The 19,238-nt window shown below is 40.7% G+C and overlaps 1 protein-coding gene across 3 annotated transcripts in view; it reads left to right on the top strand.

Annotated features, from left to right (window-relative positions):
- Positions 1–19,238, top strand: part of SPIRE1 (spire type actin nucleation factor 1) — a 160,200-nt gene that overhangs the window by 35,570 nt on the left and 105,392 nt on the right. The window contains exon 1 of one of the 3 annotated variants that reach the window (XM_067548076.1): positions 12,026–12,102. The exons of the other annotated variants lie outside the window; for them this stretch is intronic. The gene's annotated coding sequence lies outside the window, so the exon portion shown is untranslated. Of the gene's footprint in view, positions 1–12,025; positions 12,103–19,238 lie in introns of those variants that run through there. 3 annotated transcript variants of the gene reach the window in all.

The raw sequence follows: 19,238 nt of genomic DNA, 5'->3' as shown, positions 1-19,238 counted from the left end.
ATAGAACCATAGAAGATTATGGTTGGAAGGGACCTCAGAAGGTCATCTAGCCCAACCCCCTTGTGTAACGAGGTCCACAAATCTATGATGTTGGAGTTTGCTCGATACAACCTTGGAGGCTGACCAGACCAGTCAATCAATGACCGGGAGCGTGTGGCTCCACTTCTGAGAAACTGCCAGTTTATCGACTCTTCTTCAGCTTTAGGCAGGGAGCTCCTATGCGTTGCAGAGCAAAACATTTTTTTTTAAAAAGGCTTAAAATCTCTAGGCTGTTGTTAGCCTTTCATACAGCAAGAGAGACAAAATTCAAATCACCAAATCCAGATTGGGGAGCCAGTGAGTAGCTTTAGAAGTTGCTTGGTGTAAGTCTGAGATGGCACTGGCAAATGATTGACTGTTTCACACTGTGGTTCCTAATCTGTGACTGGTGTCCGCAGTCACATTAGCAGGGCCCAAGCATGATTTTTCTGGCCCAAAAAAAACTTGTAACACGGGCCCCCTGCCACACACACAATGGGGGTTGCAGTCTGGGCCAGGGCCTCCGGGCCCCGATAAAGTGAACCCTTCCCCCCCCATGTGGGGGCTCTGCACATTAGGCCTCATCTTTCAGAGGTGTAAGAGATAACAGCATCTGCCATGTACTGTTCTGCACTGAACCATCTCAGACCATTGTTTCCAGGGTAGCTTGCAGCTTTTGTTGGGTCAGCAATCAGGTATTTGTTTGGGACATGAGCATTATTCCAGAATTCTTTCCAGTGTGCCTCAGCATTGAAAGAGAATACTTTAATAGCTTTAGCCTGATCCTAAAAAAGGCTTGTGGGATTTCAGGCATGTCTTTGGAATGGTCTGGAAGTCCTCGTGAATTGGTACGTTCAAGTTGGCTCTGGTTTGAATATACTCACAACCTGTGTATGTCTCCCTCTGGATTTGGGATGGCGGTATATGTGCCAGAATGGGCCACTGAACGTGTGTTGGTTTTTAATGTTCCTCTTATAATCCTCTTTGTGGCATTAAAATGCACCTCCAAATATTTGGTATGTGACCTGTTTGCCCAGACTGGAGCTCAATATTCAGCAATCAAGTTTACCAGTGCTAGTTGCTGTTCAAATTGTGTGTGCGTCGGCAACCCATGTTGTTCCTGCAGGTTTTTGGATGAGGCTGGTCCTTGCTTTTACCTTCTCGCATATCTTTTCTGGATGAGCTTTAAAAGTCAATTTCTGTGCAAGGTTACACTCAAGTTACACCAAGTTGTCAAGGTCTGCCGTTATCAATAGAGGCGATTCCCTTTTTCTTCATAGTCGCTGGGACTCTCTGTGACCCCCTGTTGACCCACACGGAGTGTGGTATGGCAGAGAAAGTTAAGAAGAGATGGAAAGCCAGACACACTGTCTTCTGCATCTCCCTGCTGTTTGAAAGCCTGGATGGAGATCTGTGCCTGTTCTGTGGAGGCCTAGGATGCCCTCAAGTGCTCTGGCCGGTACTAAGTTTACTGCAGCCTTCCTACCCAATCAGGAGAGCTTCCAGGAAGCAGTGGCAGTATCTCAACTGCAAAATCCTCCAGGCCTGCCACAGACAGCAGCCCCAGAAGTGTCACGGATGGTGGCTCCTTGTTTGCTTTCCCTTCATGTAGGGAGAGCATAGGGTGAAGCACATTAAAAGGGGCAGGGAATCTTCTTCTGCAGCCCTTGGAGCCCATGTTCACAGCCCGACTGTTGACAATGGAGCAGCTGCCCAGCCCCTTCCACCACAGCAGTTGTAGTGGCAGAACGCTACTGATAGGGATCCAGAGCGGACAGAGCAAGGAGAGCCTGGTAAGGGACCCTCAGGCCCACCTGTCCCTCATATAGCTTGTTTCCCTATGCAGCCTTGCAGTGGTTCAGGGTGACTCCCTGCTAGCAAAGTCAACCCAGCTACGTCTCCCAGTGCAGCAAGTGGGCCAAAGATTTTCTTTAAATCTCCAGAGCTAGAGCCTGGTGTCCCTGGAGTGGTGTCAGTCAATGTCCTGGCCACATCTACTACAAGTAGTAGTTTTCATCTTATCCAGATGTCCAATGTTTTTTGAGTTCAGCATAATTTCTACATCCTCCTGAAATGCAAAATTTTTTCTGTGGGATCTTCACCTGGTTCTCCATGCCAATATAGGCTCATCATCTGAACCATTCATGAAGCTGTGTCATCACTTTCTAACCACTGAAAGGGCTTTCTTTAGAGCAGTCATTTTAGTTCACAATCTGTCTGAGTTGGGAGTTGTTTAAATGCTGCACTTTCCATAAAGATAACGTGGTACTCAGAACTGACCCTGGTATGATTAATCATACCACCGATTAACTCCTAGCTCCATAGAGAACAGGAGATTATGCTTCTGTCTGGCTACATCACACCCTAAAGAAAAATAGATATACTTTGGATATCTGCAGAACTCTCAAAGTATGTGTTCACTGCCCAGCTCCATACAGAAGTCTTTGTGTGTGCATTATCATTGTCAAAGAGAAAGAAGGTTTCAAAATCTTCTATTTCCAGGTGGCTAAAATATTATATCTCAGAAGCATACAAGTCAAAGATTGTAATTTCATCTTCCAGAATCAAAGCTTTACTCCCTCAGAGCTGTGTCAATTTCAGGGACAGAAAGGTCACTGAGAAAATCAGGAAAGCAGTCACCTGGTCATCTGTTCATACAGTCTCCAGATTCTACAAGATGGACAGCCAGTTATCACCAGATGCTGCCTTAGGTTGAAGAGTGCTCCATGATGTAGTATCCCTGTAACTATTAGGAAAGGGTTACCTTTTTCAGCATCTGAACGTAAGTGTATATACAGTTCTCTTACCACTCCTTTCCTCCCCTCCAGTGGGCACTGCTATGAAAATCCCAATGTTATGATTCTTTGAACTTCTCTTGAATAAGAATAGGAAAGCGTACCTGTGCCTTACCTAAAAATTTCCTTTTTTGAAGAAATGAGATCCACAGATCCAAACCACCCTGAATGGGCTGTTACTGGTGGGGAAAGGTTTGGGATTATTAATTGGCACTCAAAGTTTGTCATTCATTAAATAGAACAGTCGTTCTGCAGAGCATGGAATTCAGTGTTAGTGCTCAATTGTCCCTATTGATATAGGGTTAGAAATTTCTTATGCTATGAAAGAGTTTTAATTACTGATTTCTCAGAGGTGGAAACAGACCTTTCCTACCACAGATTGAAAGTTGTGGTCAGTCTCCAAGAGACCCCAATGTCATTGATCTGTAGACCTCATTAATCCCAGAAAGGAAATTTTCAGGTAAGGTCTGGATACATTTTCCTAGTATAGTTACCTTGTAAGTGGGATGTGGGAGGGGCTTGTGTTTTGAGTTTGTGAAAAGTACCTATGCACACATCTGTTGGGGTGCTATGTAAATAATAAAGATAAACTGAATCCAAATGTGGCTCTAATTATCAATGTGCATTAGGATTTCATTAGAGCCAAAATAATCAGCCAGTTGGGCTCACAGAGACCTAATAATTATACCCAATTCCATCTCACCCAGATAAGTACCTCTTACTCAAGTCATATAATTTTTTAAGGGGAGGGAAGCATTTGACTCTAGTGTTCTCTGCAGTTTTAAACAAGATTCTTGCTAAATCCCAGATTAAAAAAAAATAGTTAAGAGGAAAAAAGAATTCATGGCAGTATTTATCACAGTAATGGAAATTTTCCCCCTCATTCCAGGGTGTAGTTTCTAATACTTGTCCAGCAGTTACTTTTGTAATTTCAGTACCGGTAGAAGTCTGATAGTCAGTTGTCAGCAAGATAAATTTAGTCTCCTGATCCCAAACTCAAAACATAGAACCTTCTGGTTACAGCATTAGAACTCTCAAAGTAAGCAAGTTAAAATTGTCCTTTCCCACTGTCTGGCAAGGAGGAAGAGTAGGTAGATGACTCACTGCTGCTGTTTGTTATTACTACTATATAATCATTAAGCCAAATCATAATGGCTTCCCTGAATGATTTGAGAAAATACTCAAGGTACAAGAATTCAAAAGAAGCAGAAAGCGCTTGATTTCAGTTATAATAAGCTTTTTTGGATAATATATCAGTTGATTATTTTTTCCTATTGCAAAGTATGTACAGTACTAGTAATAATAAGAAATAAACAGTTGTCTGGTGATTTCAGTATAAAACTTTGTCTAAGCTGTTCCCCCAGATGGTTGTTAGAGGGGATAAAAGCACCTGTGTCTAAACTTAATGTCTAGAATAATCCAAATATACTTTCCAGAAGAAGAGGAGGAGCCAAATCAGACAGAAACAGGCTTGAAATATAAATTCTTTATAAAAGTGTAAATGTTAGGAGTAACGTTTTAACAATACACACACACACACAAGCAAGTCATACTGTGGACGGATAACTGACAGACAAGCTCCATTTTTCATTAGCAGCAGTATCTAAAAGAATAGGATTATCATCAGACTGTATGGAAAAATTCTGTAATCCTATAGTATGATGTGCTCCTCTCCTAAGAGAGCAAGTCAATACCAGAAAATATGTGGCCACACTTCAGAAAGAGTAGTAAAAGTAAATGTTACAGACAGAATATTAGAATTTAATCAGACCAGTAGAGACACTATAGTTCTTAAGTCTTACATACTCATACATACTCAATGTGGGTGGCTTTGGTACCTCTATCTACTTAGTTGCTTCATTAATGGCCCTGCATGCTTGCGAAAACACAATGCCATTGGTGGACTTCCCCACTTCAAACTGACTAGCAGCCGACCTGTAGCAGTCTGGAGTTGCCAGCTACCACACGGTGATTGCCATGCGCTTCTCCACCAAGAGGGCAGCTCTCATTCTGGTGTCCTTGCACCACAGGTCAGGAGCAAGCTCCGCTCAGAGTTCCATGAAGGTGGCTCTGCACATTTGAAAATACTGCAGCCACTGCTCGTCATCCCAGACCTGCATAACGATGCAATCCCACCACTCAGTGCAGCCACTGCTCATCATCCCAGACCTGCATAACGAGCTGCTACTGTAGGATGAGTTTTTCATTTTGCTTCTTTTTATACATTGGTTTTCATTGGGCAAGAGGAGGGCCTAATCTTGCCCAACTAAGTAATGATAGGTCCCTACCAATTGCCAGACTTTGCTGCTGCTGGCTCTGCTGCCTTCCTGGCATGCAGGGACCCTTCTGCTCTCCCACTCTTCCTGCACTTGTGCCATCTGCCTCTCTGTTTCCACCCCCTTAAAGGAACATTGGTTGGCGTCCTGTGCTCCTCACTTCTTCCTTTCAACAGCTTGAGGCTGCTATGTTTTCTGCCTGTACCTTCCTTCCTGTGAAAATAATAGTGGCTCCAGTCTCTTTGTTCTTCTCCTCTTCTCCTCCACAAAGGACTAGCAGTTCAAGGGTTGCTGCTCTCCTTTCCCTCCATGTAGAGATAAGCCCTGGACACACTCAGGAAACATTTCTACTTGTTTTGGGTGAGTGAGTTTTTTAGAGCTTTACACTCATATGTCATCCAAAGATCCCTTTTGGTGATAACTCTCTTCCACGCTTTTAGAATGGTCAGTCAGGAAACTGACATTTTCTCGCCATTGAATTGTCTCTCTTGGACTTCAGTTCCCAGAACTCTTGTATGTATTTGAAATTACTTTCCTTTGCCTTTGTGCACTGTAATAGCACAACGTTAAAGAGAATTCCTTTTTAAATTGAGCCATGTGGAATATGTCCGAGAGAGACTATTTTCTCTAGCTGTTGCTCAGGTGCATGTTACAATAGTGGCCATATTGAACCATACAGTTAACTTAGATATTTTGTGTATGCATGTACCACAGTAAAAGCGTTTGCAAGAGCCAAAACTACTCTTTTTCTATCCTTTTTAGTCTCTGCTGTCAATAGTGGTAGAATACTCTGAAATGTTATGTCTCTCTTGATCCATCTTTGAAGAGAGGTAGAAGTGCATAGGTACCATGCATGATCTTATTAAGAGCTGAATTAAAATCTTTAAGTCTGTTAAATGTCCAAAAATAATTGCTCTTTTGTTCCCTATATAGAACCACTCCCTGTTCATTAATTTGAAATGAGTAATAGGATTATAAAGGCTCAGCCTTTTTACAGGCTTTATCACCCTTCATTTTAAAAAAAGCACCAGACAGACCCAGTAGTATATTAAATAAGAATTGGCTAAAATAGCTTTTCAGATTTGATTAGATAAAAATATTAAATGGCTACTGCTTCCAATTCATTTCACACATACTTTTAAAAGTAAAAAAAATATTTAACTTAGATGTGTTTTATTAGAATATTTTAAAGTAATTTGGTTAGTCCCTTTAGATAAAAATGGCAAAGAAGGTTGGCAAAATTTAAGCACCACAAGAGAAATGGTCTGATTTTTTTCAGAAATGCTGAGCAACTCCAACCCAGATTGAAGTGAGTGGGAACTACCAGCAGCTGTTGGGAGGCTCAGGAAATGTGACATAATACTCTTTTTTAAGTTTCAGGTTTTCATTTAAATTAGGCTTGTAGTAATGAAAGTTATCATCCGATAGATATTTGGTGTCTGTATAGTAGACTGGTAGCAGAAAACACTCTATTGCCATCTGTCAGCTATGGATATCCTGGGTCCCTCTTGATCAGGTTTCAGACTAAGGCATGATACAGAGACTGCACTTGTTGCTCTGGTGGATGGCTTCTCCTTTCCTTTGACATATGAAGTAAAATGGGGGATACTGCTAGAACTAGTAATATCCCTAGAACAGAATGAACCGTGTAAGTGAGCTCCTTCTAAGTATAGTATAAGTTGAACACATTTTGAAAATCTATCAGAAAATGAGATCCTTTAAACGGGGATCCTAATGGAGTCTTAACTAATCTTGGATGTTCAAATAGCCACAATGGTCAAATATACTATTAGCTGATCGGGAACCTGGATGCAGAACTAGCTATAGATATCCATGTTCTTTTGCAAGTCTGAAAGTACTGTAATATGTTGTAGCTTGACATGCCTCAGAAGGCCACCTACAAATTACAGATGACCTGCTGTGTTGACAGTCAGCTACATGGAGTCTACTGATGAGAGCACCTAATACTATTAATTGGATGCATTTCTAAGTCATGGTTCTTAACTCTGTCTGAGCCCGTTTAGGGCTTTGAACTATCTCAAAGACATCTTCTCTCTGCCTTTCACTACAGCCGTTAAAGCACAGGTTTGAACTCAAAGGAACTCTTGTTTGTGAAATTTGCAGCCACCAGAAATCAGACTGAATAAAGGTTTTGCAATCTTCATATCACAGTGCAAGTCTAGTCTTTTTCAGTGAACATTCCTCAAGGAGCCATGCTGTCACAATTGGTCCCAGCAACATATTCTTGGACTAAATAGACTAGATTCAACTCTTCATTAATAGCTTAGCTTCATTACAGCTTAACTTCAAAGTAGCAGTGGAAGGGGTTCCTTCTGAAAGAGTGTGAGTGTATATTACACAGACAAACACTATACTAAAAGAACATTTATTTAAGGTTGCAAAGTCAAGCACCCAAAAGTTAGGAAATGCCATAATTAAGGTGTATATGCATTGTGATAGATTTTAATTACATGATTGCATCCTACTGTTTCCATTCAGTGCACAGGATGGACGAGTGATCTATAAGAGAAGCTGGTAGCGCAGCCTACATTTAAAGTTACCTGACACTTCCCACTGTAACACACTGTTTTCAGTTGCTTATAACTTTGCCAAACTTTAACTGTTTGGGCTGACATTTCCCATGCCAGGTGTCTGCCTCAGGCTGATTTTTTTTTTTTTTTTTTTTTAAGTTTCAGCAAAAATGGGTCAGCCGTTTCTGAGAATGAGATTAGGGAAAATATGCTGTTTTGTCTGTTAAAAAAAAAATCTTTGAGCCATTGTGTTGAGAAACTACTACTTCCATGCTGGAATTTGAAGTCTGGCAGTGCTCAAGGGTGTGGGAGGAAGGCTGTTGCTCTCATGTCAGGAATGTCCATTTTGTTGTTCCTATGAAAAAAGGCCCAAATGTTGCCAATGTATAAGCCTCCTAAAAATCTAATTTTGCACAAACTCAGTAGAGACTTGCTGGTTTGGCAACTAAATTAATCTTTGAAGAGTCAGTTTGCACTGAGCATGCTCCTGACCAGGGCAGCAGAGGGCTGAGCAGGACTTTCCCCTGTAGTTGCTGCTAACAGCTGCTGTAGGGTTCAGTTCAGGAACTCAAAGAGTCACAGAGTTTAAGACAAGAAGAGCCTGAACACCAGCTCATCTAGTCTCACCTCCTGTATACCACAGGCCACCAAAATCACTCAGCACCTACATACTAAACCCAACAACTGAAATTGAGCCAAAGTATTACAGCCGACAGGAGATTAGAATGTTATGTGCTACGGGGAAATAATAGTGCTGGAGACCCCTGCAATGGCAGGGAAATGATTGAGAGAGACCCAAATAAACCTGGCTAGTGACTCCCATCCGAGGCTGCTGAGGAAGGTAAAAAACCCCTTTCAGCTGCAGTGTCACACCGGGAACTCATGTTCTGCTTATTATCCCCCCCCAAATCATTTTCAGAGTCACTGCTTCTCAGGATAGAGTTCCCCATCCTATAATTATGACCTACATTCCTTGTTTTACATTTAGCCATTTAAAAATGCAAATGGTTTGCTTGCACCCAGCTTACCAAGTGATCTAGATCTTTCTGTATCAGTGACCTGTCCTCTTCATTATTTACCACTTCCCCAATTATTGTGTTATTTATAAACTTTATCAGCAATGATTTTAGTTTTCTCCCAGGTTACTGAAAGAAATGTTAAAAAGCATAGGGCCAAGAACTGATCCCTGTGGTACCCCACTGGAAACAACACCTGATCAATTACTATTCCCCATTTACAGTTACATTTTGAGAGTTATCAGTTACCAAGTTTTTAATCCATTGAAAGTGTGCCATATTAATTTCATGTTGGTTTAGTTTTCTAATCAAAATATCATATGGTACCAAATCAAATGCCTTACAGAAGTCTTATAAACACAGCTACCTTTATCAAGCAAACGTGGACTCAAAAGAAGATACCAGATTAGTTTGATAGGATCCCTTTTTTTTTATAAACCCATGTTGATTAGCATTAATTATATTACTTTCCTTTTATTCTTTATTAATCAAGTCTCATATCAGCTCCTCCATTATCTTGCTCAGGATCAATAGACTGACAGGGCTATAATTTCCAGGTCACCCCCGAATATTAGCACAATGTTAACTTTCTTTTCCAGTGTTCCAAGTTCCAGATTATCAAAAAAAATCAACATTAATGGTCAAGGCAGCGGCTTAGCCAGCTCTTTTAAAACTTCTTGGATGCAAATTATCTGGACCTGCTGATTTAAGAGTGTTATCCTATGCTATATGAGTACATATGGTTTTTTTTCCTAAATACAGAACTGAAATATTTATTGGACACTTCTGCATTTTTCTGCATTGCTAATTCTACCATTTCCATCTAGTAATGGACCAACACTATTGTTAGGATTCTTTTTGTTCCTAATATACTTTTAAAAACACCCTCTTTATTGTCCTAAATTCTGCTGGCCATAGATTTCTCCTTGTGTCCCTTTGATTCCTTTTTCTGTTTTTTACAATTCCTAGCTTCTTATTTATATCTGTAACTTTCAACTTCTCCTTTCTTTCATTCGTTATGTATTATTATTTTAGTTTTTATAGCTCCCTTCACTGTCCCTCTAAATTAGGTAGGTTTTTTAGACCAACACAGCCTTCTTCCTCAGCTGCGGGATTATGACTTTCTGGACATCTGGTAAAGTGTTCTTAAATAATTCCCAATTATCATTCACATTATTCTAATTAAGTTCTTCCTCTCAGATGATTTGGCTCATAATTGTTTTCAGCTTTGTAAAATTGGTCCTTTATAAAGCACCAAGTATATGTAATATTGGTCTGGACTTTATTTTTAAGTGCTTGACTTTGCAAAGTTACCATTCTTTTAACTTAAGTGGTAGTATAGAAATAACTTATGGTGGCATAATTTATGTCACTCAGGAGCGTGAATAAACCACTCCCCTGAGCGATGTAAGTTACATCAACCTAAGCGCTGGTGTGATAGTGCTATGTCGGCGGAAGCTTTTCCCTCCAACATAGCTGCCCACTGCTCATTGGGGGTGGATTAATTAACTCAGTGGAAGAACTCTCTCCCATTGGCTTAGAGTGGCTACACTAGAGAGCATACAGCAGTGCAGCTGCGTCAATGCACCTGTGCCACTGTAAGCTCTCTAGTGTGTAGCCATTGTCTTAGTTCTTGTGTGCGTAATGCAGACACTATTACAAACTTATTAAATAAGAAGGAAATTTATTATTTGCTTATGTGGGCCAGTTCCTAGCTTTTTTGTTTTCCCGTCTGTCTTTTTTGAACATTCTCCTTTCCCTTCTTCGGTCACAATATTTAGCATGTGTTTAAGATGCACTGTACGAGGCTGACCAGATGCCACGGTTCCTGACAGTGTTTTAGCTGACTATACTGCGACTGTTTCTTTCCCCTTCCCCTTATATTCTGTATGGTTAGCTGACTTTTTTCACCCCTTAGTGCTTTGCTTTCTGCAGAAAGATCACTTTATATATGTTTTCTGTTATCTAATTAACAGTGATAATTGATAAAATAGGACATGCAAAAAGCTCAACAAGATTTCTCCTGCCCCTCTCTAAAAGTCTCTAAAATTTTGGAAAACCTTGTGTTCCCCATTTGATTTCATTTGAAAGCACTGTGGAAGGGATATCTTTGATATGTGTAATTGAAATTAAGCATCTAACAAGGGCTAACTAGAGCTGTGTGTGTATGGAAAAAAAAATCTAAGAGTCAGGTACTAAAGCAAACTTTCCCTTTTTCCCCCTATCTCCTCTGTTGGAATAGGATACTCAAGGGACAGTAAGACTTTCTATTTTCCAGTTAATTGCACTTATCTCAGCAGTGGTAGAGTTCAAGTTACAACCAGCCCAGGATATCTGACCTTGACAGCCCAAAGTCCTGAAGAACAGGTGTAGACTACCTGAGATTTAATCTCATAATCTGAACATTTTGTAGTGACTACAATTGGCTACTTGTAAACCAAGTATGTAAATCAATACTGCTTTGTAAGCCAGGTCTTCATTAGAGTCCTTGTTGGTTTCTTTTAATGTAGAAATAATCTGGCAGACTGGTCAAAATGATGTTGGATAAATGCTGATTTATCAAGATGTTATCTTTTCTTCTTTGAGAAGTGTTCTTTTGTCAATGATCTGTGTGATTAAAGTGGTTAGAAAGTACACACAGTAGGAATCCGTTGCCATTCACAATTTGCTTTTCAGTCCACCAATCACAATGAATTGGTTTTGTGAATGTGCTTGTATGTGTATTTATTTTAAAATCCATTTCATTTGACCAAATAATTTTTAAGTCTGAAAGTGCTTAAACAAACTGATTATGGAAAAGTATGTTGAATTTATATCAAAGACTGAGATGGGGTGTAGAAAATCTTTATTATTAATTATATAGTATCAAATGAAATCTGAAAGAAAATATTGCCTTGAACCAGTTATATTCATTAAGCACTGACATGTGAGTAAGCACTCTAGAAGAGACAGAACACTGTTTCCCTACCCTAAAGAGCTTTTTGGTGAGGGAATATTTTTATTGGTTAATAAATAATAAAGCATTGCATTTCTTGTTAATATTTGTTTTCACATTCCTTTTTGCATGAGTTGCTTTAAGGCTCTGGGAACCATTATTTTTCTTTTGTGCGGGAGCGGGGACAACTTTTGGAAAACGTAGTGCACATGTATCAGACTTTCACTGAGACTCTGCTATCACCCAATTTTCCATCTGGGTTGATGTGCTTGAGATACGGCCATTTAATTTAATCTTTGGGGAAGATCTAGGATCCCTGTGCCCCCCAAATCCCTTGTTCGAATCATTAGTCCACACAGCCTTGTTTTGGTCTCAAGCTGCTGAGCCAATGGAGTCTTGCCAAACTCTTTCTCCCAGTATCATTCCTTTCATTCTAGTCTGCTACCCAGCTTCAGCAACAATGAAGTATGTTGTTGTGCTCCCAACTCCATCTGGAGAGGAGATTGTGCGTCTGTTGGACTCAGCTGTTTGGTACAGAGGCATCAGGTTCCCTTTCTGCTTACATTGGGGCTGCTTTGCTCACTTCTGAGATACCCACCTTTCCCAAGGGTATTGGAAGTGCATTGACATGTGGCTTGAATGTTGGGGATAGGCAGCAGATGATTGCTGGGGGAAATATGTGATTGTAAATCTTTCTAAATGACTGTTAGAGTTGTGATGATCTCAGCTATCGGTTCCTTCTTGGCACCTCAAACACCCTTAAACTGCCCATTTTAGGTGCTGAGTCAAGGGATATATTTTATTGGGGATAGCATTAACATTCCTATAGAGTGCTGTATGTCCATAATTTAACTATAATTTGAAGAACTGTATGTGAAATCCTGGCTCCATTACAGTTCATTGGAGTTTTGCTTCTGACTTTGGTGGACTCACTTGTGTTTAGTTAAACAGTAGACTGTGTCCCAAAGATGTTCTGAAACAAAAATAATTTTCAAATCCTACTTTAATGAAAATTAAAATCCTGGTTATGTTTTAATAACTTGATTTTTAAAAAATATCAGTCCCAATTCATTCACCCGTGTGTCAAATTGTAGTGTTGTTAGAGAACCCTTTATTTCAGGCTACATTCTGATAAAATGGTTAGTATGCTTGCTTCCTTCAGCGTGAAATTGCACTGTAACTTCTCTTGTAATTTTATAACTCTCAGTCTAAAGATATAACAGATGAAAGAAAAATTATATTTTGTTCAAAAATAAATTAGAACCAATTATGGCATCATAAACCATATTTGTGTTTCATGGTTCTTTTTTATAGGTGTGACTGTCAAGAAATGTTAGTTGAACAACTCTCTCTCTACCTCTCCCAAAAATGGAAATTACAGAGTGAGAGTTATTAATATATTCACTTGAAGCTATTTTTCATTTGATAAACTGGAGCATAGGGGTGATGTGAATTAATTGCACAGTTAACTGGGGGAATTGCGATGGCCTTACATGTAAGGAGTATGGACTCCAATAGCAGTGATGTGGAGAATACTTCAGAATGATCTGCTGCTGCAGTAATAGTGCCATTAACTTGCTAAGATCAAACACAGTTACTTTTTCACCACCAGTCTCTCTGTCTGGCTTGTCTGTGAATATGATTGTCATTAGTATCTGTAAAGATGTCGTTTCAGACTTCTTTGTTTGCTGCTAAAGTACCAACTACAAAAAAACAGTGAAGATAATTTGGGATTATTATAATGTCTGGTCTATGTTTAAGTTAAAAAATGACCTAATAAGCTCCACTTTATGTTGCAAAACTACCTTGCTCTAACTCATCATCACATAGCCTTAATTTAATGCTTACCACAGCTGGTAGCTCTTCGTTTTGGATCTGTTGGAACTGACATTTGTAGAAATTAATTCAGAAACTTGTATTTCAGTGGAAGTTTTGCTTGTTTCAGAACTAGAAGGCTGGGACTTTGAAGTTCAGCATATATATAGAAAATAAGTATTTATTGTTAAATCTAATGTAAAATGTACAATAGTAAATAAAATTTGTCAAAGTTAAAGATGAGAAGACCTATTAGATTATGGAGTACTCTTACTGTCTGCACAGTTTTGTTCTTTACAGTATATTTTCCAATAGGTTGTCTAGTTTAACATTAAGAGTCCTAAGCAGTGGGGCTTATATCTCATCTGGAGATTATTCTACAACCTAAATTTCACTGTCAGGAAACTTTCCATGAAAATCATGCAGAATTTCTTTTCCCATAATCTTATCTCATTATTCCCCATTACTCCCTTGCAACATTCTAAATAATTCTTTTCCCTCCTTATTATATGTTAGAGCTGGGTGAAATATTTGCATTGAACCTTAAAGTTACTTCAATTGAGCCTGAGTTTGACACTTGACACATCTTGCAAACCTGGTGGATGAGGGTGTTTGCACATGGGGAAATCTGCAACTCCCCTCAAACAGCCACCTCTGTGGCACAGGCAGAAAGGAGGCCATTAAGTTGCTTTTTGGATACTACAAAGGGTGCAGGTAGTCCCTGGGTTGGAAGGATTTGGCTAGGAAGGTAGCAATTATTGTGTGTTAATGATCTTTCGGATATAATAAATGTTTACAGAACAATTAACCTTATTTCCTAATTATTTATTATTTGTAGTTTGATAAATAACATACACGATCATTTTAATTTCAGTTAGTGTTAAAAAAAGCCTAAAACCAAACCAAGCATATTCTAACATAAAACAAACAGCTGTGCTTGTAATAATGTTACCTGTTTAAAAATATATATATAAGGGGTTCAACAATGTTAAATTGTCCTTTTGTTTTTATTGTCTTTTGTGATGGGGCCAGCCCTGACGGCTATAGGAGAGTGCTGAAAGGCATATATATCAGCCTCAGGCTTAGCAAATCCCTGTTCCTGGGTGGTCCAGCTGGGCTACTTCAGGGCAATTAGGCCAGTTAGGCCAGCTGAGGCCAATCAAGGAGCCTGCCCCAGCAGTTAAAAGCCTCCCAGTCAGACAGATGGGGGCAGCTGAGAGAGAGTTGAGTAGAGGAGCGGAGCAGAGCTGCTACAAAGCGTGGAGTCAGTGGAGGAGCGGAGCTGCTGCAAAGTGTGGAGCCGATGGAGGAGCTAGTGTGGGTGTGGCGAGAGACCCAGCCACGGGAGTTAAGAAGGAGCCTGTCCAGGCAAGACCAGAGGACACCGGCCCCAAAGAGCCTGAAGGAGGACCACAAGCCGGGGGGGCTGCAGACAAGTGACCCAGGGAAGGTAGTAGCCCTTGGACTAAGCTGTTTGAGGCTACTCCTCGCAGGGTCCCTGGGTCGGGGCCCGGGGTAGAGGGTGGGACCGGCCCCCCCCAGCCACACCACCGGCATAGCCGTAGGGAGCGCAGACCCACGGGGCCAAACAGGCCCACCTCGCCAAACTTTGTTTTTTCACTTCTTCAGACAGAGCACCTGTAACATAGACTTTACATTGTTTACAGTACCCTGGTTGGAAACCATTGTTTTAATAATAATATTTAAAGGAAGAGAACCATTTATTTAATTTTTACTTCCCAAAATATGTAAAACACAAAAAACACTTTGTGAAAACAAATTAAAGGCTCCTTGGTAGACTACTCACGCCTAAGGGTTTGGAGAATAAGGCTATGCTTTTCATTTTAAGCGCTGTTCCCCCAACTGTCAGTATTTTCACATCCGCTTCCACTTGAAAGGAAATATTTTAAGTGGCTTCTGAAGTATGTACTATATTTAGAGGCAAAAAAATTGTGTTTCCTTTCAACACATCACCTGATTAGGGTGAAGTGTGTAAAACAGACTTTGCTACTCTCAGATTACCCTTCATGATTATTTGGGCTGCTTCATGATGGATCGTTCAATATAGGCCCCCCCCCCCCCCCCCAAACAAATGTATTGGTATGTTTCTGGTTATACTCATCACCATATTGGCATGCACAGTCTTCCTCATCCTTGTAGGCAGAATTCCAGTGGTTTCTCTTAAACTTCCATTTCTCCTCTGGCACTGTATAGCAGTGGTTCCCAACCTTTTCTCAAGGCACACCTTGATACCTTTAATTATTTTGAGGCACACCACCAGATAGTCTCCAAGTGAACTCATGAATATTCATGAGCCAATCCAGAACTCTCCAAGTAGTTTTTCAAAAAATTCCGTGGCACACGTGCTCAGGCCTGATGGCACACCAGTGTGCCGCAGCACACCAGTGGGGAAACACTGCAGTGTAGTACTAGTGCTGCTGTAGCTGTACTGTAGGTTCAGCCAGTTGCTATGGGTTTAAATTTGGACAAACAGTAAATAAGGATTCTGTCCTTGCCTCTGAATCATTGTGTTAGAAATTATTATAATATTTTCACTGAAAGATTATCTGCTCTTGTTCTCTTGGTTTGTTCAAAAGTACTGTACTTGTTCTGTCATGCTTGGTGGTTTATTTTCTTTAACACTCACTGTAGTTGTATTTTAAATCCATTCAGTCACAACAAAGAGATGTCTAATTCAATTTGGCCAAGAATTCCACATTTCTTCCGGAAAGTCTGACAAAAAGTGAATTTCGATTAAATCTTGAAGCTTTGTATGAATTCTTTGGTGACTACGGACATTCCTATATAAATCCTTGTAGGCATTAATTTGGTTGGCAGTCTAGAAAATGTCCGTGATAAAAGGCTGAAATGTCACTTCACATTCTATAGCAATGAATTCATAGTCTCAGACTAAGGTCAGAAGGGACCATTGTGATCATCTAGTCTGACCTTCTGCACAACGCAGGCCACAGAACCTCACCCACCCACTCCTCTAATAGACCCCAACCTACGACTGAGTTACTGAAGTCCTCAAATAATGATTTAAAAACTTCAAGGTACAGAGAATCCACCAGCAAGTGACCCATGCCCCATGCTGCAGAGGAAGGTGAAAAACCCCCAGGGCCTCCACCAATCTGCCCTGAGGGAAAATTCACTACACGGGAGCTTACAGACATATTAAATACAAAAACTACATTAAAGCTCATGTGAGTTTAACATGAGCAATGCACAGGTAACCTTTATACTATCATTTGTGAACAATTTCTTCCAAAAGTTGCCAAATCCATAGAGGAGCAATAAAAATCTGTATGGATATTTGTAGCCAGTTCTTGAATGTTGTAGCACTGAAATGCAACTAAGTAGCAACATACTGCTGTCCAAATTAATTCAGTAAGGTGGTTTTATAAACCAAATAGCTCTGATGTACTTTAAATTTTCTTTCTTATAGTTAGCATCAATGATCTATGTTATCTTTGGGGAAGAGTTGAGAATGACTTAGTCAATGCCACATTAAATATGTCACTACAAACCAGGGTTTTCAAAACTTTGAACAAGGGCACAATATCCAGAAACTGGGAAAAGTTTGAAACATCATTGTAAGTTAGTAATATTGTGGAGTAAAATGAGTGGAGTACTTCCTTGGAGTTTAATTCACAGGGGCCAAAAAAATGAAGTGTAGTAGGGGGTCGGACTGTGAGGTTTGGGGAAATACCATGAAGGCACAGCAGCAGCACATCCTGGAAACATACTCAGAGGAGCTGTTTGATGCCCCCACCCCCAAGGAACAGCCTGCGGCTGAGCCTGCAGCAGACATGAAGGGACAGAAGCAGCCCCTGAGTCTGGTTCATTTCTGGCTCCATTTTAATGTTTATGAATACAGTAATGAGAGGGCTTTCCATTTTGTGTACCAATGCAAACATTATTAGAAGCCATGACTAGCTGCATGTATCCACTACTGGTGAATTGTATGCCACCCGTGGCTTTGCTCCTCCCCACACCCGCCACCACATGGAATTCAAAATGGCAACCAGGAAATGCAAACAGCAAAAATGCCTTGAAAGTTAATTTTTATTGGAAAGGCCCAGATTTTTGTTAGGGTGTTCCTGTTTCTTAAACATAACAATTTTACACTGCCATTCCTGTAAGTACACTGCTCTGTAACCACTCAGCTATGTAATGACCCACCTGGAAACAGTGCGCAGTGTGTGAAGGAGAGGTGGAAATATTTTCCATTCACAAATCTAGGCCCTTTCAGGTAAAGGTAGTCCATGCATTCCATCGGTGACAAAATCATTTATGTCAAAAATCCACTGGTGTTTGAAAATGGGGCGGGGGGGGGGGGGCTAAGGAGGGAATGGTGTGGAGTTCAGTGTGTTGCATGCAGCCATAACAGGCCAAACTATATGGAAGCTAATGCACCCTGTTGATTTTCTCCTGAATTCTGATTCAAATCCTGATGCCGATAGCAGGAAGCTTTTTCTGAAGCAGCCCATTCCACTAGCCCACTCCACTAATAGAAGTGCTGCTCAGTCACTATATATTTGAATGCTTCAGTTACATAAACGCCAGGTTTCCCATCAGCAGCTTGGAATAACATCTCCCTTTGCCAGTCACGCATCACAAGATCTGTTATGGCTTCCAAACTCTGGAAGGCTTGAAATGATAAGAGAAAACTATTGTAGCATGGCCACTGATGCCTTCTCCCTTTGCCAACCCACCTTTCAAGATCCATGGGTCTTACACATGCCTGTCACAGCAAGTGGTGTACCCATCCAGTACACTAAATGTCCCAGTAAAAGCGATGTGGGTGAAACCAGGCAATCACCATGCTCCTGAATGAACTCACACGGAAAAATGATAAATGGCAAAACCACCACATGACCTGGGGATGAGCACTTTTCACAAGATGATCACTCTGTATCTGTACTCATCCTCAAAAGAAACCTGTACCACACCTTCAATAGACAAGCCTGGGATATTAAATTCATCACTTTGCTAGACACTAAAAATCATGGGTTTAATAAAAACACTGGACTTATGGCTTATTATAACAATCTGTAACCCTCTAATTCCCCTTTTTTGTTCTTTAAGGCCATGTCCACACATACAGCGCTGCAGCAGCGCAGCTGTTCCCATGAAGCGCTTAAGTCGGTGTAATTTATGTCACTCAGGAGGGTGGTTTATTCACACCCCTGAGCAACATAAATTATGTCCACATGGGCTGTTCTGTAGACACAGCCTGATTGCAGAGGTGCTAACGGGCCACTTCACCTTGTATTGTCTCTTAGAATATGTGTTCACTACTTAGGCTGAACAATCTGTTTCACTTTGTATTTAGCTGTGACACACTGGGTATATCTACACTGCAATTAGTCACCTGTGGCTGGCCCATGCTTCCGACTCATGGTTACAGGCTCAGGCTAAGCAGCTGTTTGAATTGCAGTTTAGGCATTCATGCTCAGGCTGGAGCTCGGGCTGTAGGACTCTGTGAGGTAGGAGGGTCCCAGACCTCAGGCTACAGCCCAAACCCTAACGTCTACACCACAGTTAAAAAGCCTTTTCTCATAAATCAGCTGGCACAGGCCAGCTGTGGGTGCCTAATACCCTCTGGGTGTCTAATACCCAGAGACGTACCCTCCGCATACCTTTCCCAGACCTGAAGAAGAGCTCTTTGTAGCTCTAAAGCTCGTCTCTTTTACCACCAGAAGTTGGTCCAATAAAATATTACCTCACCCACCTTGTCTCCCTAATATCCTGGGACCAACATGGCTACTATTATACTGCAAAGAACAAAGTGTGTAGTGATTCTGAATCCACGAATATCACTATTCTATTAAGGATGTCTTCTATAG

Source organism: Emydura macquarii, unplaced genomic scaffold, assembly GCF_026122565.2.
Source record: "Emydura macquarii macquarii isolate MOO-44397 ecotype Brisbane River unplaced genomic scaffold, CSIRO-AGI_Emac_v2 contig_212, whole genome shotgun sequence".
NCBI classification, from domain to species: domain Eukaryota; kingdom Metazoa; phylum Chordata; order Testudines; family Chelidae; genus Emydura; species Emydura macquarii.
The sequence above is the reverse complement of the archived record's forward strand: the minus strand, read 5'-3'. Positions and strand labels throughout refer to the sequence as shown.